Consider the following 22609-nt stretch of genomic DNA (forward strand, 5'->3'; position numbering starts at 1 on the left):
CAACTTGAGACCGCTCGCTAAGAGATTGTGGATTTAAAGACCAGGATTGACACGATCCAAGTAAAGTACGAAAGTGCAGAGAATGAGATCGAGTGTTACATACCTTAGATTCAAGATCTTGAGTGTGCCACCTCTGAATTTCGATCTGCTGCTTATGCAAAGGATGAAGAACTGATTGCTGCTTACAACCAAGTGATTCACTTCAAGAAGGTTGTTGATAGGCTTGAGCCTCAAGTGTTGGAACTCCAAGGTTCTTTGAAGATCAACGACAATCTGAAGAAGGAAGTGGAGGAGCTGCAGCGGGTTTGTGCTTCACTACAAAAAAAAGTAGTCATTATCGACAAAGATTTTTTGAGGTCCCTAAAAAACTGTCGTAAAAAGCACATTTTGCGACCATAAAATATGGGTTGTCGGTAACATGGCATGAAACAAAGTTTTATTACCAAAACACATAATGTCCTTGGAAAAAGTCTCAAGTTTCGTCAGAAATGCACTTTTGTTTGGCGGGAAGAATTGGCGCCAATTGTAATAATGACGAGTAAAGTTCTTATCAGAAATAGAATGGTTATTTCCGAAGGTTTACTCATGTTGATGAAGTTGATTCAGTATTTTCGAGGGAAAAGAAGTCCTCTCGATAATGTTTTTATATTTTTGAGGGATAAAAGTCATCTCGGTATTGCTTTTATATTTTTTAGGGTGATTAGTTGTTGTCGGAAGCAATCATGTTTTTTCCAACAAAATTTTTTCTTTGTCAGAATAAATTTTTAAGGCATATGATTTTGTTGGAATCAATTATTTACCAATGGTCACATGTGTCGTTGGAATATTCTTGAAATAAGTTTGATGCTTAATTTAAATTCTACAATAAATAGATCATATAACTTAAAATACATATGGAGAATATTGGACCATAAAATTAAAATAAAATCGTTGAGCAAAAAGGTATATAATTTAACATAGTATTATATGATAAAGAAATAATTTGCAAGCCTTTGTTAACTCATAACAATGAGCAGTTGAAGGGTGAGAAGGTTGGGTTCGAGGCTTTGCTTACTCTGAGTCAAGCCGATTTCTACAAGCTGGGTTATGTAGATCATCTCTTTGGACAGCCGTCTAACTTTGAGTTTTTTGGAAGACTTGTTCGCCTTTACTTTTGAGTCTTTTATTGGTGAAGTAGTTGGAAAGGTTGGTGGCCAGGCTGGGGCAGCTAAGGGTGAAGCGCCGGATGGTGCCGTTGTTGAGGGCATCACAGCTGCTGAAGGTGTGGCGACCGAGTAGTTGTGGGATGTTTAAGCTGCTGAAGAGTAGTCTTCTAGGTAGCCTTTAGGATTTTCTTTGTGTTTCCTTGTTGCTTTCGCTTTGTTTGAACTCCTTTGATCTTTGCTAGTTATTTATCAATTTTTCTAGAAAATTTAATAAACTTGTTTCTTTCGCTTTTCTCTATCTTCACTTCTTTTGTTCATGCCCTAACCTTTAGACTTTATAGACTAGTGGCAGGCATGCTACTTTTCTATAAGCAGACTGGCTTACGTAGACTACGCAGCCGTAGGTGTTGGTGTAGAACTTTTTATAAAGTTGTTAGCCATAGGGTTGGCAACCAGATGCCTTACTTACAGAAACAAACAAGTCCGCGTAACCACTAAGCTGTTTAACCTTGGCTTTCTCCAATTCCGTAGGTTGCGTAGCAAGTATCACAACACTTTAGGACTTGGTATAGGTTATTCCGCGCTTGGTAGTGGTGAAGCTTATCGACTATATAGCATATCGGCAGTGGATAAGCTTCGTATATGCATGCTAGCTTGTTTAAACTTTCATAAAAATATGCAATTGCATAAGTCTAGCGTGGCTTTATTGCTTGAAGGGCAAGCCGTAGGCAGTCTTCCAAAAACCATAGGCTACCTTAGTGTACTATATAACAGCTTTAGGTTTCTAGGGCAGTTGTCCATAGGGCTACTGCGTAATGTGCCCCCTCCGTCTCTAGGGCCCAGTTCCCTGCAAATTAGGCCAAGAGACCCAAAATCATTCAGTTAGCTAAGCTTTGAAGAAGACCATTATGGCTATTTCTAGGAATCCCGGCACAAGCCATCGTGCATCTAGTTATACTAGGGCAGCCCGGTTCATCCACGTCTAGATATTCAGAGTGTAGAATTTATCCTCCTGTTTTGGAGAGTATACCCATGTAAGTGTCGGGAAATTAGTTTACCCTTTTGCATTGGAGAGCATGGTTGGTCCCCCTAGGGTGCAATTTCTACGATGAGTCTCTAGGAAGGGTGCGATCTTCTTTTGAAGTGCATGAAAGATAAGTTGTTGTAGACATGTAGTCGAGCCAAGTTGTAAATTACTTATGAATTCCTTATTGAAAAACGAGTGAAATAAACGAATAACTTAACTGTAAAGACCTTCACAAATGGGATCCATCTTTTGGGAGCTTTCTCTGCGGGCAGTGATGAAGGCCTTTCTTAGGACTAGATCTCTGGGTTGGAACTGCCGGATCTTGGCCCTTTTGTTGTAACTGAAGATGAGCTACTGCTGGTAGGTTACGATACGGGTGATGGTCTGTTCGCGTTTCTTTTCTGCTAGATCTAAACTTGTGGCCATCTCCTTATTATTTTGCTCAATGTTTGGCAGTAGAGTGCTGATGCTTGGCACGATGATGTTGGGAGGAATGATTACTTCTGAACCAAATGCCAAAGAGAAAAGAATCTTACCGGTTGCTCTTCTTTTGGTGGTGCGATATGCCCATAGATATTCAGGGAGTTCATCTGGCCATTTTCCCTTCTTGTCGGTAAGGGATTTCTTGACATAGTCGAGGATCATCTTGTTGGATGCTTCGACATTCCCATTGCCTTGAGGATATCTTGGCGTGGACATGTGTTGCTTGATGCCATACTTTTGGAATAATTTCGCCAAATCTTTGCCCATAAATTGTGGGTCGTTGTCGGTGACGATTGACTGAGGGATGCCAAATCGGCAAATGATGTTCCTTAATATGAAGCACTCCATGTCCGTCTGAGTTGTGGTCGTCATGGGCTCTGCTTTTACCCATTTGATGAAGTAATAGGTTGCCACGATCATTATGCCTCTGCCCCCAGTAGCAGGCGGCATAGGTTCTACCAGGTCGATTGCCCATTGCATGAACAGACAAGGACTCGTCTGCGGGTGTAGTTCACTAGTAGGAAGTGCTGGTACTGATTTATAGCATTGGCAATGGTCGCACTCTTGTACTAACTCCTTAGCATCTTGGCGTATGGTAAGCCAGTAGTAGCCTGCGTTAAGAGCCCTATGTGTTAAGGATTGACCTCTGGAATGATTTCCACAAACACCTTCGTGGATTGAGCTTAGAACCTTCAAGTTATCAAGAGGAGGCATCGTAGATGTGGTCTGGTGTAGGATCTTCAGATGAGAATGCCATTCCATATGTAGTAGCATGCTGCCTTGATTTTGAGCTTCCTAGATTCCAATCCTTTCGGGGGAAGTGTGCCATTGACTAGGTAGTTTATAATAGAACGTTGCCAGTTAGGAGTTATACTAACCTGTGACACTTCGGTTGCTGACTCTATCTCTATGTTTGGCTTGTCTAGATATTCCACTAGAATAAAGCATTTGAGTTGGTAGTCGAGGGCGGAGCCTAGACCGGCTAGCGCATCTGTGTGGGCGTTGTCTGCCCGTGAAACTTGAGTGAGAGTGTAAGTTTGAAATGCCTCAAGCTGCTTGCGTACCTTCTCTAGGTATTACCCCATCTTTGGATGTTTTTCCATGTACTCCCCAGTAGTCTGGCTGGTGATTAGTTGGGAATCGAAATGAATTGCAAGTTTCTTCACCGCCAAGTCTTTTGCTATTCAGAGGCCTGCCAGTAGGGCCTTGTACTTTGCTTCGTTATTGGATGCTTTGAAGCCTAGAGTGATTGCCTGCTCGAGCATTGAGCCGTCTGGGGTGACAAAGACCACGCCTGCTTTTAAGCCCTTGTAGTTGGATGCGCCGTTGACATGCAAATGCTAGAAATCTCCGTTGAGGGGAGCAGGCGTGGCTAAGGTGTGCTCGACTACTTCTAGGGCGTTGCTGGGCTGCTTTGTTGCGTTGCCTAGGCTAGGCATGAATTCCGCTATGAAGTCTGCCAAGGCTTGGGCCTTTATCGTCGTGTGAGGTCGAAAAACTAAACCGTATTGGCCAAGTTCCAACGCCCACTTCATCACTTGTTATGAAGCGTTTGGACCATGTAGGATTGAACGGAGAGGATAATGAGTCATGACGATGACTGTATGAGCTTGAACGTATGGTTTGAGTTTCCGAGCCGCAACAACTAGAGCTAAAATTACTTTTTCGATCTTTGGATATCTTGTTTCCATATTGAGAAGAGCTTCAGAAGTGTAGAATACTAGTAGTTAGGCCCCAGCTCTTCTCATTTAAAGGTAGAGCTCACTGCTACTCCAGAGACTGCCAGGTAAATGTATAAATCCGCCGCTACTTCCTGCTTGGATAGTAAGGGAGGTGATGTAAGATACTTCTTTAGGTCCTGTAAGGCTTTTTCACACTCTTTATCCCTCGATGGACCGCGAGAGAAAATGGTTAAGTGCAAATGCTCGTTCGGTCAAGCTTTGGATCTCTTTCAAGGTAGTTGGAGACTTCATCTCTTGGATCGCTTGGATTTGCTTGAGATGTGCTTCAATTCCTCGTTGGGTTACTAAATACCCTAGGAATCAGCCTGAAGATACTCCAAACGTGCATTTGGTGGGGTTGAGCTTCATCTTGTACTTTTTGAGGATGTTGAAAGTTTCTGCCAAGTTGCGGATGTGGTCTGACCATTGCTTGCCCTTTACCATGATGTCGTTGACATAGACCTCCATGGTTAGCCTAATTTGCTTTTTGAACATCATGTTTACTAACCTTTGGTAAGTGGCTCCCGTGTTCTTGAGGCCAAAAGGCATGACCTTGTAGTAGTAGGTGCCTCTCTCAATCACGAACGCGATTTCCTCATTGTCGGGCTAGTACATAGCCATTTGGTTGTAACCGGAGAATGCGTCCAAGAAGCTAAGTAGCTGGTTCCCAAAAGTTGAATCTACCAATAGATTAATCTGAGGGATAAGATAAGGATCTTTTGGGCATGCGTTGTTAAGGTCGGTGTAGTCTACGCAAACCTTCTATTTGCCCTTATGTTTTTCATGACTAACACAATGTTGGCAAGCCAGGTTGAGTGTGCTACGTCTTCTCTTTTGGATCACTAGTTTGGTAGCTGGGTCGACGTGGAGCTTATGGCAGGTAATCTCGAGGTCGATGCAGTGCATGTCGATGGTGACCATGCGAAGATGTCTCGATTTTCTTTAAGGAAAGTCGTGAGTTCTTCTTTCTCAACTGGGCTTAAACGTGAGCTGATTCTAGCCATTTTTTCCAGCTGTTGGGGATCAAGAATGATGTATTTGGCATCTTCTTCGAGTTTCCATCCTATCTCGTCTGGTTGGGTGTTATCTTCTCGATCCACTTGCAGTAATTGCTATTTGGTAGCCTCTTCATCCATTTGGACTTCGATAGCCTCTATGGGGGTAAAGGTCTTTTTCTTTGACTCTTCCAACACTTACACAATGCATTGTCGGGATGCGGCTTGGTCAAACTTGATTTTTCCGACTCCTCTTCCCGAGATGAGGAATAAGATTTTTTGATACATGACGGAAGTGACGGCATCCAGCTTGATCAACCAAGGTCTCCCAAGAATCCCATTGTAGGGAGATGGGTCACTTATGATCATAAACGTCTGCTTTGAGACAACTTGCAGGGTTTTCACATCAAATGTGATGTGGCCGATAGCAGTTGAGGTGTACCCGTTGAATTCGATGAATACCTCTGTTTGGCATATGATTGTGCTTTCCAGGCCCATCTTTTGAATGACTAAGAGTTGAAGTAGGTTGACTGCACTTCGGTTCTCAACCATCATTCTATAGACTATGGCATGGGCTAGTTGGGCAAATACTACTAGTGTGTCGTCATATGGGAAATCGACGCCTTCTGCATCCTACTCGGTGAAGCCAATGATGGGTCAAGGTTGGGTATTGACTGCTTGAACCTATGAAACTAGTAGAGCATGCTAGATCTTCCTCTTTTTGGAGTTATTAGTGGCCCTCAAGTGTTCGAATTCAGTAAAGATGCCATTAATTTGAATCGTTTTGGTTGGAGGCTCCTCGTCATCGTCTGCATTCCTTCTAGGCTGCACAGCTGGTTTGTCCAAGTATCTGTGAACCTTGCCTTCTTTCACAAGCTTTTCTAGATAATTCTTCCAAGTGTAGTAGTCGTTGGTTGTGTGACCGGGACCTCAGTTGAATGCGCAGTACTTGGTGTGGTCCAACTTGGAAGTATCTCTCTTTGATTGTTTCGGCAGCTTCAACCATGGCTGGTTCTTGATGTCGCGAAGGATTTGATGGATCGGAATTGAGAAATTAGAATAATTATTGGTCATCAGGCCTTCTTTGATCATGGGTCGATTCATATGCTTGTCCTGCTGCCTGTCTTTACTGGACTGCTTCCTATTTTCCTTCCTTTGAGCCACTGCCGACTCTTTTCAAGGCTGCTCGGGCACCTTTTCTACTCGTCAAACCTCATCCCAAAGTGCATGCTTCTCCTCCAGAGCAAAGAAATCTGCCAGAGTTAAATCTTCTTTCATGATCATTTCTCCGAACAGTGGGTGGTCTGCTGTGAGTCCTTTTTGGAAGGTTGTATGTTAGGTTGATTTTATATGCAGGTTTTATACCTCTTACACTTATTATTTAGTCATGATTTTATATTAAATTGGTGAGTTTAATGTGTTTTGTGTGAATTTTTGCAGAAAAGATAATTCGTGAATAAAGCAGGGAATTGGAAGCTTAAAGTAGAGAAACAAAAAGAATTACCGAGTGGGATGTGAATTGATGGGTTGGAGCAAAGTATGGAATACTATATCATATACAATCATGGATTATTAAAGAAAGCCCAATTTAATTGCAAGTGCAAAGCATTCAGCTTTGTTTTTCCAAAAGGGATTGGTATTTTGAGAGTCCAAAGGGCACGGGGATTTTTAAGAAGAGAAAAAGGCCCATATAGAAGGGAGGAGCCCAGTACAACAAGAAAGGGGAGAAAAAGAGGATATATAATGCACACTTGCAGACTTCCAGTGGGAGGAACGACAGAGAGAAGGTTGCAGATTTGCAGGGCGTATCGCATACATACAAAATTGGAGTGTTAGGTTTCCTTTATGTCTTCGAATTCATCCATGTTTGTTATTAGTTTGACCATGAACTAAGTCCTTTTGCTAGGAGCAAGGTGTACTCTTATCATGAACATCTAATTCTCGTTATTTTATATTGATCTCGGTTATTTTCATGTTGAGTAATTATTATTGTGCCTTATCGTTATCAAATAATTGGCCATTATTTGTGTGAAGAACTAAATTGTGATTGACAGGTTGAGTTTAGTAGATTGCTTCTCATAACAATTACCATGAATTACATAATTGAGTAGACATATTGGTTATGATTTGTGTAGTATTGTGTAATTATCCATTGAGCATAAAGGGTTTTGATTATCTATATCTATGGCTAGACATAGCATGGGTAGATAGTTAAGAACACAGTTAGTATATTCTGACAGGAAATATTGACGAATCAAGGGATAATTGCTAGCAACATGGGATTAATTTGATGTTAATATGAATAACGGGATTATATGGGATTGAGAATGAGGAACCTGATGTCGTAATGCTTCCATATATTAATTATAATTCATTCACTTTTACTTCGTGATCAATCAAGTGTTATTTTTACTTTCGTTTCGTATCTTTGCATATTTGAATTTGTCAACGTAATCCTTCTTTTATTTACGTTTAGAGTCAATCTCAATAGTAAATTTAGGTTAATCCGATCCTTGTTTGAACGACACCCTACTTATCACTATATTACTTGTATGATATTGTACACTTGCAATTATCAACAACAAGTGTTTGGCGCTGCTGCCTCAGATCGAATTTAATTTAATTTTACTTTTGTGATTTTTTAGTTTATTTTAATTTTAATTTTCGTTTTTTTTTTAATTTTGATCAATTTTTCTCGGTGCATTCTCATTTTTTTTCATTGTTTCTTTAAGGTGAATGCTTGGTACTTGTTCGTCGGATTGTGTATTACTTGAGTTTGAACCAGAAATTGAGAAAAGACTCCATGAAATCCGAAGAGAACAAAGAGAAGTCAATGAGAAAGAAAAGCAGCAAGAGAGCAAGATGGCGTTAGTTCAAAATGAGACGATGGGAGATCTTGATATTCCAACCATTTCAGAATCACTGTCAAGCATAGCTCTTCCTGCAGCTGCAAGGAATTATGAATTGAAGACTATCCACTTTAATATGATGCCTTCTTTTCATGGCATAAGCACTGAAGATTCATTGGCACATATTAGAGATATCTTCAATATGGTGTCAAACATGGCATTGGTAGAAGGAGTCACCAAGGAACATCTCGGATGAAGGTCTTTCCATACACTTTGAAAGACAAAGCCAAGACATGGTTGAATTCTTTGAGGCCTAGAACCTTGACGAGTTGGAACGATATTCAAAGTAAATTTTTGGAGAAATTCTTCTCGACCCATAAGACCGATGCTCTAAGAGATAATATCATGCAGTTTACTCAACATACAAATGAGACTTTTTTTAGGCATAGGAGAGATTCAATAATTTGTTTATTCAGTGTCCGCACCATGGTTTGCCTACTGTCGTTCTCATGCGGATATTTTATAAAGGATTAACAGTTTCAAGCAAAGTTGCAGTGAACAACTATGCAGAGGGATCAATTAAGAAGAAGACACCAGCCGAATGTCAAGTACTTTTTGATACTCTAGCACTCAAAATGCAACATTCTGAAGCAAGAGAAAGATGTGCAAGAGTTTTTCAGATTAATAATTCTACCGAATTTGCTTCAAAGGCACAAGTCGATGCGATTGCTAGTAAACTGGACACTTTGCTTTCTATGAATGGGAGTACACCAATTCAAGAGGTTTGTTCCATATGTGTAGTTCCTAGTCATGCCACAGTTGGTTGTCCGTATGGTGTTGAATTTCCAGAATTTGTTTAAGAGCAAGCGAACATGGTGAATGCTTACAGACGTCCTGGTAATGATCCGTACTCTAACACTTATAATCAAGGATGGAGAAACCATCCAAATCTCTCATGGGTCAACAATCAGAATGTGCAAAAGCCACCATCAGGTTTCCAATCTCAAGAGAAGAAGAATAATTTGGAAGATGTCATAGCTCAACTTGCCGGTAACATGAATATTTTTTTTGTCAATACAAATCAGTTTATGAGCAAAACTGAGACAACTCTTCAAAACCAGGTTGCTTCTATAAAAAATTTGGAGGTCTAAATGGGGCAGTTAGCTCAGTCATTGGCAGTTAGAGAAAAAGGTTATTTTCCAAGCCAAACTGGAGTTAACCTGATAAATCATGAGCAAGCTAAAGCAATAATTCTTCGGAATGGAAAACAAGTGAAGACTAGAGTGGATTTAGGACCAAATATTGAGGAAAAAGAGGTCAAAGAAACTGTACAAGAGCAGCAATCATTGTCAGCTGTCTTACAACCATCAGCCACCACGGGATCCACTGCCGACACTTATCCGAAATCTACCATTGTCGCTGTGCCGCTAGCTAAGCCTGTTGTCTAACCTGTGAAGCCATATGTGCCTCATATTCCTTTTCCTCAGCGGCTTAAGAAGAATAGGTTAAATGAGAATTATTTCAAATTCTTTGAGATGTTTAAGAGATTGGAGATTAATATTCTATTTGCAAATGCCGAACTATGCTAAATTCATAAAGGATATCATCTCAAAGAAAAGAAAATTTGGCGATCATGAGAAGATTCAGTTGACAGAAGAATGCAGTGCAATCCTTCAAAGAAAGCTTCTACTCAAGCAAAAAGATAGAGGGAGTTTCAAAATTCCATGCATTATTGGCACTAATTTATTCGGAAAAGCGTTATGTGATTTGGGTTCTAGTATTAATTTATTACCGTTATCTATTGCTAAGAACATTGGAATAGGTGAAATTAAACCCACTACTATTTCTTTGCAGATGGAGGATAGATCAATTGCATATTCAGAAGGAATTATCGAAGATGTGTTAGTGAAGGTTGACAAGCTGATTTTTCTAGCGGATTTCTTAGTGTTGGATATGGAAGAAGATTATGAAACTCAGTTGATTTTGGGTCGGCCCTTTCTGATCACAAGGACTTTAATTGATGTGGAATAAGGGGTTTTGACATTGAGAATTAGGGAAGAGAAAGTAACATTTAAAGTGTTCGAGGCTGGAAAATTTCCAAGAGAAGTGGAAGATTGTTTTCGTGTCGATCTAGTTGATACCGCTATTTCAAAAAAATTCAAAGTTGAGAAACCCAATGATCTTATGGAAGCCGCACTAGTTCATGTTGCTACTTCAGAAGATAAAAATCAAATTTTAGCAGAATGTGCTCTTTACTTGGATGCTTTTAAATCGGTTGCAAAGAGTGGACGGTAGAAGTTCGAAGACCTTGGACCTGCACCTTCAAAATCACAGCTAAGTATGATAGTTGCACCTACCTTAAATTTGAAACCATTGCTATCCCATTTAAAGTATGCTTTCTTGGGAGCTGTTGGGACTTTACTTGTCATAATTTCTGCAAATTTGAGTGAAGTTGAAGAAGAAAAACTATTGAGAGTGTTAAGAATGAATAGAATGACAATTGGGTGGAGTATTGCTGACATGAAATGTAACATCCCACATTGCCCAGGGGAGTGGATCATGTAAGCCTTATATGTATATTCCCATCTCTACCTAGCACAATGCCTTTTGGGAGTTCACTGGCTTTAGGTTCCGTAAGAACTCCGAACTTAAACGAGTTCACGCGAGAGCAATCCCAGGATGGGTGACCCACTGGGAAGTTCTCGTGTGAATTCCCAGAAACAAAACCGTGAGGGCGTAGTCAGGGCCCAAAGTAGACAATATCGTGCTACGGTAGAGTTGAGCCCGGGATGTGGTGGGGGCTAGGGCCGGGATGTGACAATTTAGAATCAGAGTCAGTCCCTGGCCAGATGTGTGCCGACGAGGATGTCGGGCCCCTAAAGGGGTGAATTGTAACATCCCACATCACCCAGGGGAATGGATCCTGTAAAGCCTTATATGTATATTCCTATCTCTACCTAGCACGAGGCCTTTTGGGAGCTCACTGGCTTCAGGTTCCGTAGGAACTTCGAAGTTAAACGAGTTCACACGAGAGCAATCCCAGGATGGGTGACCCACTGGGAAGTTATCGTGTGAGTTCCCAGAAACAAAACCGTGACGACATGGTCGGGGCCCAAAGCGGACAATATCGTGCTACGGTGGAGTCGAGCCCGGGATGTGGTAGGGGCTAGGGCCGGGATGTGACAATTTAAAATCAGAGTCAATCCCTGGCCAGATGTGTGCCGACGAGGACGTCGGGCCCCTAAAGGGGTGAATTGTAACATCCCACATCACCCAGGGGAATGGATCCTGTAAAGCCTTATATGTATATTCCTATCTCTACCTAGCACGAGGCCTTTTGGGAGCTCACTGGCTTCGGGTTCCGTAGGAACTTCGAAGTTAAACGAGTTCACGCGAGAGCAATCCCAGGATGGGTGACCCACTGGGAAGTTATCGTGTGAGTTCCCAGAAACAAAACCGTGATGACATGGTCGGGGCCCAAAGCGGACAATATCTTGCTACGGTGAAGTTGAGCTCGAGATGTGGTGGTGGAGCCCGGGTCAGGATGTGACATCAAAGGAATTAATTTGTCCATTTGTATGCATCGGATCTTGTTGGAAGACAATTACAAGCCTTCAGTTGATCATCAACGCAGATTAAATCCAAATATGAAAAAGGTGGTACGAGCTGAGATTTTGAAGTTATTAGACGTTGGAATAATATATCCAATTTCAGACAGTAAATGGGTGAGTGCTTTGCATTTGGTACCGAAAATGGGTGGAGTTGTAGTGGTGAAGAATGACAAGAATGAGTTAATTCCGACGAGGACTACAACAGGATGGATAGTATGCATTGACTATAGGAAATTGAACAATAAGACTCGAAAACATCATTTTCCTTTTCCGTTCATTAATTTGATGTTAGATATGCTTACTATTGTTTTTTAGATGGGTATTTTGGTTATAATCAGATTCCTATTGCACCAGAAGACCAAGAAAATATGACATTCACATGCCTTTTCGGTACTTTTGCGTATAGGCATATGCCTTTTAGGATGTGTAACACGCCTACTACTTTTCAAAGGTGCATGATGAGTATTTTTTTTTACTTGGTGGAGCATTGTATTGATGTATTCATGGATGACTTCTCAGTTTTTGGCTCATCATATGATTCTTGTCTAGATAATTTGTCCTCGGTGTTGCAAAGATGTGAAGAAACCAATCTAGTTCTAAAGTGGGAAAAATGTCACTTTATGGTGCAGGAACGGATTGTTTTGGGTCATAAAGTTTCAGTCAAGGGCATCGAGGTAGACAAGGCGAAAATTGAGACAATTTTGAAGTTATCGCCACCCACTTCATCAAAGGAGTTCGAAGTTTCCTTGGTCATGCTGGTTTTTATCGATGTTTTATTAAGGAATTCTCAAAAATTACAAAACCGTTATGTAACTTGCTCCTTAAAGAAGCGGAGTTTGTATTATATTCATCATGTCTTAAGGTGTTCAAGGTGTTGAAAATGAAGCTCACGACAGCCCCTGTGATAGTAGCACTGAATTGGGAATTACCTTTTGAGATTATGTGTGATGCAAGTGACTATGCTATTGGAGCAGTTTTGGGTTAGCGGAGAGACAAGCTCCTGCATGTGATTTATTATGCTAGTCAAACTCTCAATGACACACAACTAAATTATGGCCGTTGTCTTTGCTTTAGACAAATTCCGTTCTTATCTCATTGGTTCAAGGGTAATTGTCTACACCGATTATTCAGCTTTGAAGTATTTATTATCCAACAAAGATGCAAAGCCTCGGCTGATTTAATGGGTGTTGTTCAAGAGTTTGATTTAGAGATACAGGGTAAAAGGGGGTCTGAAAATGTGGTGGCAAATCATCTTTCTCGAATTGTGCATCATGAAGGTGATAATGATTTAGTTCTTATCTCATAAAAATTTCTAGACGAGCAGCTCTTTATCATTAAATCTTCAGTCACTCCTTGGTATGTAGATTATGTCAATTATTTAGTTAGTGATATCATACCTCCTGATTCGACTTGGCAACAGAAGAAAAGATTCATTTCGTCAGTCAAACATTACTATTAGGATGAGCCGTATTTGTGGAAGCATTGTCCAGATCAATGTATAATACGGTGTGTTCTTGATGACGAGATGGAGGAAATCTTGCGACATTGCCAATCTCTAGTATGTGGTGGTCATTTTGGTGCTACAAAGACTGTTGTCAAGGTACTACAATCTGGTTTTTAGTGGCCTATATTGTTTAAGGATGCTCATACTTTTGTTTCTGCATTTGATCGCTACCAACGTGTTCGAAATATCTCAAGTAAACATCAAATGTCGTTGAATAATATTCTAGAAGCCGAACTTTTTGATTTTTGGGGTATTGACTTTATGGGACCATTTCCATCATCTTATGGCAATCAATACATCTTAGTAGTTGTGGATTATGTTTCAAAATGGGTTGAAGCAATTGCTTTACCCATGAATGATGCTAAGGTTGTTGTTCATTTTCTCCGGAAGCATATTTTCACTCGCTTTGGCACCCCGCGCGCCATTATTAGTGATGGAGGCAAGCACTTTTGTAATCGTCACTTAATGCTCTCTTGGCGAAATATGGAATCACTCATAAGGTTGCTACACCTTATCATCCACAAACTAATGGGCAGGTTGAGATTTTTAATCGAGAGATCAGGAAGATTTTAGAGAAGACTATGAGACTTTCATGCAAAGATTGGGCTACAAAGTTAAATGATGTATTGTGGGCTTATCGGACTACATTCAAGACTCCAATTGGCATGTCTCTGTATCGATTGATGTTTGGAAAAGCATGTCATCTACCTATGGAATTGGAGCATAAAGCTTTTTGGGCAGTGAAGAAGCTTAATTTTGAGATGGACGCAATGAGAGAAAAGAGAGCTCTTCAATTGAACTAGATGGAAGAATTTCAAAACGATGCATATGAAAATGCTAAAATCTACAAGGAATGTACCAAAAAGTGGCATGATCAACACATTCTTCGTCGTGAGCTTTATATTGGCCAGCAAGTTCTTTTGTTTAATTCTCAGTTGAAACTCTTCCCTGGGAAGTTGCGAACACGATGGTTTGGTCCTTTTACAGTTGTTCAAGTTTTTCCATATGGAACAATTGAAATTCGTGATCATACAACGGATACTACATTCAAAGTTAATGGACAGCGGTTGAAGCTGTATCTTTCTGCCAGTTTTGAGTGCAACACGAATGTTGTGACCTTTGCTTCTCCCGAGTGATTGCCATGCCAAGTCTGGCCGATGACTTTAAACTAAGTGCTTGTTGGGAGGCAAACCAACTAGATTTTTATCCTATGATGAAGGCAACAATTTTTGCTCGAAATTCATTATTTTTAAAGCCATTCCTTCTTCCATGATGCCCAAAAATAGGTGTATTCTCTTCCTATTATCTCATTTTCTTCCATGCTTATATTTATACATCTTTATGTGATGAATTGTGTTGTTAAAATTTAAAGGATGAGGTAGGAATTCAAATTTTGGGATTGGGTGCTAGAATTTGTTGGAAACAATAAGAGCTTGGAAACATAAGTGGTTAAGGTTATCACTTTAATCTATTAATGGCGATGTATATGTCTTGCTAAAATTTCTTCCTTTGCTAAACGGTTGCCTAGAAGGTTTTTGCATCACATTCTTTTTACCATTCATTTTGCCATGTCTCAAGTACTTTGGTGGACAAAGTGTCCATGTTTGGATGATGTGGAGAAATAGTAGAGACTACCTATGTGAGTTGTTGAGCCTATGCTTTTCTTGAGAGGGTTTATTTGTTTCTACTCTTAAACACTTTTCAATTTATTTCTTAAATTTTTATGATCTCTTTAACATTATTTTGCATTGGGCACTAAAGATGACGCAGCACGAAGCAATGAAAGGGTTACCAACGTAATCCCTTGTAGAACAAAGTTACTGGAGTCCACCAATTGATAGAAATCCCAAAGGATAATTTGATTAATTGATTGAAAGATGTCTAAATGATTACAAAGCCATGGCTTAAATAAGCCTTTTACAACCTTTTTGGAAACTCAAAAGACTTAGGGAATTAAAATGAAAATAACTGACATATAATAAAAACCCTTGAAACCCCAAAAGACTCAATTTATTAGTAGGCTGCTGTTTTGATGACTTTCTGCAAAAGATGGCTCGAGCCACTTTTTTGGGAAAATTATTTTAACATGTTTCTGCAAAAAGTGGCTCAAGCCACTTTTATGGGAAATTAACACCCTTTTTATGATTGCGCACTTTTGTCTTCCGACGTTCCATCTTCTCCTCGATCCATTTCGCCATTTGTTCTACATCAGTCCCCTCCACTTCAGAAGAACTCCACCCCAAGTTATGATCAGGATAAAGAACTTCATCATCATCGAAGGTAGACAAATCAGCAACGTTGAAAGTATTGGAAATTCCCATAGACAACGGCAAATCAATAACATAGGCATTGTCATTAATTCGCTTGATAACTTTGAATGGACCATACTTTCGTGGCTTTAACTTGCTGTAAGTTCCAACAAGGAATCGTTCTCTTCTCAAGAACACCATGACAGAATCTCCTTCCTTAAACACTTTAACCCGCCCATGTTTGTCCACTGCTTCCTTATACTTAACATTAGTTTGTTCAAGCCGTTGCTTGACCTCATCACTAATTGCCACCACATCTTCAACCATATTTTATGTAGCAATGCTAAATCCATGTCCCCTAGGTAGCTTCATCAAATCCACCACGTGATGAGTGGCAATGTAAACAATGGAAAATGGTGACTTACCAGTAGCACGATGCACAACACTATTATAAGCAAACTCCATCTGAGGTAGGGCATAGTCCCATTGTTTTGTTTTTTCTCCGCAAATGCTTCGAACCATGTTACCAAGAGTCCTATTTGTGACCTCTGTTTGTCCATCAGTTTAGGGATGTGCAGTAGTACTTCGATTCAAAGTAGTCCTAAACATTCTCCATAATGTAATCCAGAAATGACTCAAGAACTTGGTGTCTCGATCAGAAGTGATGGACTTAGGTATCCCATGCAATCGAACAACCTCCCTAAAAAACAGTTTGGCTATGTTTGATACATCAGCGGTATTTCTGCAAGCAATGAAATGAGCCATCTCGGGATAGTCCGAGCACAAAATCCATAGCAATGTCCTCCTAAATATCGTTAGGAACGGGTAAAGGCATGTAAAGGCCCGTATTTTAGACTTGCCCCTTTGAAACCTAACTAGTCTAACACTTCCTCACAATGGCTCCAACATCCCGTTTCAATTGTGGCCAAAAGTACCTTTCTTCCAAACTTGCTATCATCTTGTCATGACCAAGATGACCGCTTAATCCTCCTCCATGCAAATCTCGAATAAGCTTTTTCAACAAGGAAGAGACAGGAACACATAATTGGTTACCTTTGAACAGAAAACCTTCGTTGATGGACTAATCTGCCATAGGTTCATGATTAATGCATTTGCTCCATATTTCTTGAAAATCATCATCAGTTGCATACAACTCCTTTAAGCACTCGAAACCCACAACTTTTTGGGAAAGAGTGATTAGCAATGATGCTCATCTACTCAAGGCATCGACAACACGATTTTGAGCTCCAGATTTGTGCTTGATAACAAATGGAAATTTTTGCAAGGACGTTACCCATCTAATATGCATTTTATTAACACGCTTCTGATTGTAATAAACTTTAAGGCTTGATGATCCGTGAATAGCACAAATTCTTTCTTAATGAGATAGTGTTCCCATTGTTTTAAAGCTCGAATCACCGCATAAAACTCCTGATCATAAGTGCTCCATTTTTTACGAGCTTTACTTAGCTTTTCAGAGAAAAAAGTTATAGGTCTCTTCTCTTGGGAAAGGACAGCACCCACTCCCACTCCACTTGCATCACATTCGACTTCGAATACTTTCTCAAAATTTGGAAGAGCTAACACCAGAGCAATACAAAGCTTCTCTTTGATCAAAATAAAGCTTTGTTCTTATTCAACTCCCCAACGAAACTTACCTTTCTTCAAACATTCTGTAATGGGTGCGGTGATGGTGCTGAAATGTCGCACAAATCTCTGATAAAAAGTAGCCAAGCCATGGAAACTCCTCACGTCAGAAACGGACTTCGGAGTTGGCCAATCTCGGATGGCCTTGGTCTTCTCATCATCCACTTGAATTCCATTTTCACCAACCACAAATCCTAGAAATAGCAATTTACTTGTACAAAATACGCATTTCTTGAGATTCATATACAATTTATTTTCTTTCAAAACACCCAAAACGTGTCTTAAATGCATGATGTGTTCTTCTCTAGTCTTGCTATAGATTAAGATGTCATCAAAGTAAACCACAACAAAGAGACCAATAAAGGGACGGAGAACCTGATTCATAAGCCTCATGAAGGTACTCGGTGCATTAGACAATCCAAATGGCATCACTAGCCACTCAAACAATCCATCCTTGGTCTTGAACACCGTTTTCCACTCATATCCAGGCCTGATTCGAATTTGATGGTAGCCACTGCGAAGGTCAGTTTTTTAAAATAATTTCGAACCTTCAAGCACATCTAGCATGTCATCTAACCGAGGTATTGGAAATCTATATTTGATGGTGATTCAGTTAATAGCTCGGTTGTCTACACACATACGCCATGCCTTTTTCTTTTCCTTGTCTTTCTTTGGAACCAATAGGGCAGGTACTGCACAAGGGATCATACTTTCCCAAATAAACCCCTTTCGCAACAAGTCTTCAATTTGTTCCCTCAAAATCTCATTTTCTACAGGGCTCATTCGATAATGGGGAAGATTTGGTAGGCTAACTCCAGGTACCAAATCAATTTGATGTTGGATATTCCTCATGGAAGGAAGCTCGTTAGGCAACTCGTCAGAAATGAGTTCATGAAATTCCTCCAATAATTGTTGCGCTTCTGAAGAGATTTGTTCCTCTTCTTTGTTTTCTGTCAATAGTCCCTTCATCACGATCGGAAAGAAAGAATCTGCTTCTTTTATGGCCACTTCAATCTCCTACTTATCACTAATTAGAGTGAGGAAACTAGTATTCTTTGCTTTTGGTACTTCAGAGGGCGAAACAGGAACCATCACAATTTTTAGATTATTCCAAGTAAATAACACCACATTATCTCGACCCTTCAATGTCGAATCCATATCAAACTGCCACGGTTTCCCTAATATTATATAACAAGCATCCATATCAATAACATCGCAAAGTACTTCATCACGGTAATGCTTACCAATGAAAGTGGGACAAGGCAAGTTTTTGTGACATAGACGAAAGGTCATTTCTTCACCCAGCCAAGTGATGGGGTGACATGAGGCTCCGTTGGTAGCTATAAACGCTCCACCACTTTCTTGGCCATAAAAGTTTCACAACTTCCATTGTCTACAATCACTTTGCATACTTTGCTGTGATGGAGCAATGAGAACGAAAAATGCAGTGTTGTTGCCCATCCTCTTTTGGTGTTAAAAGAACTCGCTGCAACACTAAAGCGAGGCGATCCATTCCTTCTTCAGTTCCGAATTCAACGCCTTCATAGTCATCATCACCAACTTCTTCTTGGTCCCTTTCAGCCTCCAACAAGTTGGCTTGTCTCCATTCAGGACAAACGTTAGATCGATGCCCAATTTTGTTGCAACGATAACAAATGTCTCCCATAGGCTTGGGGTACGGATTCTCCCTTGGAGGTTGGTTTCTATTCTACCCCTTGTTAAAAGTTCTGCTACTCCATTCATTTGATGCTCGAGAAGGAAAACTTGAAGGTTTCAATTCTCCCGAACTTTGTGGCACAGATTTCCCTTTGTCGGTGGACGAGACAACATGGTTTTCAAAATGCTCCGTCACATTCCTCTGAAAAGAGGTTTGTCGCCTTTCTTTCTCTATTATCTCTGCCTTCAAGGCCATGTTAATGGCCTTTTGCAAACTCCCCAGATTTTACAGCCCAATCTTTTCTTGAATTGAGGGTTTCAATCCATTCACGAACCTCGCAACCCTTTGATTTTCTATCTCCATCAGATTGTTTCGCTCCGCAAGTCTCATGAAATCATCCGTATAATCAGTCACATTTCTGTTGCCTTGGATGCAGCTGATGTACATACGATACAAAAGATGTTCATAATCCGCAGGTAAGAAACGATCCATCAAGAGTTGCTTCATTTTTCTCCAAGTGCGGATTCGATTCTTTCCTTGCCTCTGCCGGGTATTTTGTAATTGATCCCACCAAACAACAGTAGTTGCTTTGAGACGGAAGGCCACCATCTTCACCATCTTTGTCTCGGGAACCTCCATGACATCAAAGAATCTTTCTACTTCAACTAGCCAATCCATGAAATCTTCGATTTTAAGGCTTCCCGCAAAAGTTGGAATGTCAGCCTTAATTCGAAAGTCATCAAAGTTGTTGCGGTTTTGATGATTCAGATTGTTAGCTGGGTGTGGTTCCGCATCTTCTTCTTCGAACTCCGATTTGCTGTCTTGAATACGGAGCCTAGGAACTCGCAAATTATTGACTCCAGCAGCTCTATGATTATTTGGACCGATGGCTTGGACCAACATCTCACAAAGTTCTCCAATTTGAGTAGTCAAGTTTGTAATATGTTCAGCTTGAGCATCCAAGTCTGCTCGAGTGATAGGGGTAGGTTCACGATCATGATCACCCATGGATAGATAGGATAATCAATGATGCCAAGACGGGAGAAACCCGCTCTGATACCAATTGACGCAGCATGAAGCAATGAAAGGGTTACCAATGTAATCCCTTGAAGAACAAAGTTACTGGAGTCCACCAGTTGATAGAAATCCCAAAGGATAATCTGATTAATTGATTGAAAGATGTCTAAATGATTACAAAGCCATGGCTTAAATAAGCCTTTTACAACCTTTTGGGAAACTAAAAAAACTTAGGGAATTAAAATGAAAATAACTAACATATAATAAAAACCCTTGAAACCCCAAAAGACTCAATTTATTAGTAGGCTGTTGTTTTGATGACTTTCTGCAAAAGATGGCTCGAGCCACTTTTGTGGGAAAATTATTTTAACACGTTTTTGCGAAAAGTGGCTCAAGTCACCTTTATGAGAAATTAACACCCCTTTTATGATTGCGCACTTTTGTCTTCCGACGTTCCATCTTCTCCTCGATCCATTCCACCATTTGTTCTACATCAAAAGAACGTTAATATACGTTGGGTATTCTTGCCATTGGGTTAGACATAACTATAGAAATGATGTTAGGCTATGCATGTTTTCCACTATTAGAAGGCCTATTCCCTACCATTTTGTATGCTCCATTAACCCCATTGAAGCCAAACACTTAGCCTTTTCTTTCTTCACCCACATAAATTATTCTCCATTTTCCTCAATATTAGCCATACCATATAGCTTGGGAGATACCAAGGTGATACCAAAAGAAATCAAGGTTGAGTTTTACATCAAAGTAGTGGCGTGTACCGAGGTACCATGTGTCTTATTATTATTTCTTGTAGTTATTTCAAAAAAAAAAAAAAAAACGAAGAAGAGAAATTGTACCATTCATATAACATGAGTCCTAGACGCCACAATTTGTACATCAAAGTTCAAGGGGGTGCCAACCTAACTACATACGAAAAGTCTTGGTGTTTCTCAAGTTCTTGTTTTTCTTTATCCTTTCTTTCGTAGCCCAAATATATAGCCTTACGTTACAACCGTTTTAAAGACCTAACGGATTTATAGGGAAGTCTAGCTTATTTGGTGAAGGTTGATACCTATATTCTTAGTATTCGATTCCTTTCATGAGGTTTATTTTCAGAAATTGCTGTTTTTCAATGTTGATCATATGTGATTATATATTGATTCTTTTTGCATAAACTCATCACATATGCTTGCTAAGAGAGAAAGCCTAGGTTCTATGAGAAAATTGAGTGATATCTAGTGAGGCTTAGAGTCGAGGCGAATTTGTACACATGCCAAGTGTGGATGTTTTTAAGCCCGAGTGCTTGGGATATTGGCTACATACTTTCCATTGTGATGCATTGACTTATAAGGGCATAAATTTAGTTTTGGAAGTGTGATTGGCATGCATTGGTTTTCATTAATTGATGGAAGTGATAAATGTAACACTTTGCTTTTCAGTAAAACATTTGTAGGTAGCGTAACTGGTAAACCCTCAGGAGACACAACTCCTCCGACTAGGGACACCTAGGGGTGTAAGGGCTTGTTGCACATGCTCAATGCAATCGTTTCGCCAGCGAAAGTGGGCTTAGTCAGACTTGTTTTAGTCAGTTTCTTATTTTTGTTTTATGTTTTGCTCGAGGACTAGCAAAAGATATGTTTAGGGGTATTTGTTATGTTGATTTTATATGTAGGTTTTATACCTCTTACACTTATTATTTAGTCATGATTTTATATTAAATTGGTGAGTTTAATGTGTTTTGTGTGAGTTTTTGCAGAAAAGATAATTCGTGAATAAAGAAGGGAATTGGAAGCTTAAAGTAGAGAAACAAAAAGAATTACCGAGTGAGATGTGAACTGATGGGCTGGAGCAAAGTATGGAATACTATATCATATACAATCATGGATTATTAAAGAAAGCCCAATTTAATTGCAAGTGCAAAGCATTCAGCTATGTTTTTCCAAAAGGGATTGGACTTTTGAGAGTCCAAAAGGCACGGGGACTTTAAAGAAAAGAAAAGGGCCTATATAGAAGGGAGAAGCCCAGTACTGCAAAAAAGGGGAGAAAAAAAAGGAGATATAAGGCACACTTGCAGACTTCCAATAGGAGGAACTACAGAAAGAAGGTTGCAAATTTGCAGGGCGTATCGCATACATACAAAATTGGAGTGTTAGGTTTCCTTTATGTCTTCGAATTCATCCATGTTTGTTATTAGTTTGACCATGAACTAAGTCATTTTGCTAGAACTAGGGTGTAATCTTATCATGAACATCTAATTCTCGTTATTTTATATTGATCTCAGTTGTTTTCCATGTTAAGTAATTGTTATTGTGCCTTATTTTTATCAAATAACTGGCCATTATTTGTGTGAAGAACTAAATTGTGATTGACAGGTTACGTTTAGTAGATTGCTTCTCATAACAATTACCATGAATTATATAATTGAGTAGACATACTGGTTATGATTTGTGTAGTATTGTGTAATTATCCATTGAGCGTAAAGGTTTTGATTATCTATATCTATGGCTAGACATAGCATGGGTAGATAGTTAGGAACACGGTTAGTATAGTCTGACAGGAAATATTGACGAATCAAGGGATAATTGCTAGCAACATGGGATTAATTTGATGTTAATATGAATAATGGGATTATATGGGATTGAGAATAAGGAACCTGATGTCCTAGTGCTTCCATATATTAATCTTTTATAATTCATTCACTTTT

The 22609-nt window shown here is 39.8% G+C and overlaps 1 non-coding gene across 1 annotated transcript; it reads right to left on the bottom strand.

Moving 5' to 3' along the window:
* Positions 1-8607: 8607 nt before the first annotated feature.
* LOC114825701 (small nucleolar RNA R71) lies at positions 8608-8713 on the bottom strand. The gene has a single exon (XR_003774532.1). It is a non-coding gene; the product is annotated as a small nucleolar RNA R71 (small nucleolar RNA).
* Between the last annotated feature and the right edge of the window lie 13896 nt (positions 8714-22609).

Source organism: Malus domestica, chromosome 06 (assembly GCF_042453785.1).
Source record: "Malus domestica chromosome 06, GDT2T_hap1".
Taxonomy (NCBI): Eukaryota; Viridiplantae; Streptophyta; class Magnoliopsida; order Rosales; family Rosaceae; genus Malus; species Malus domestica.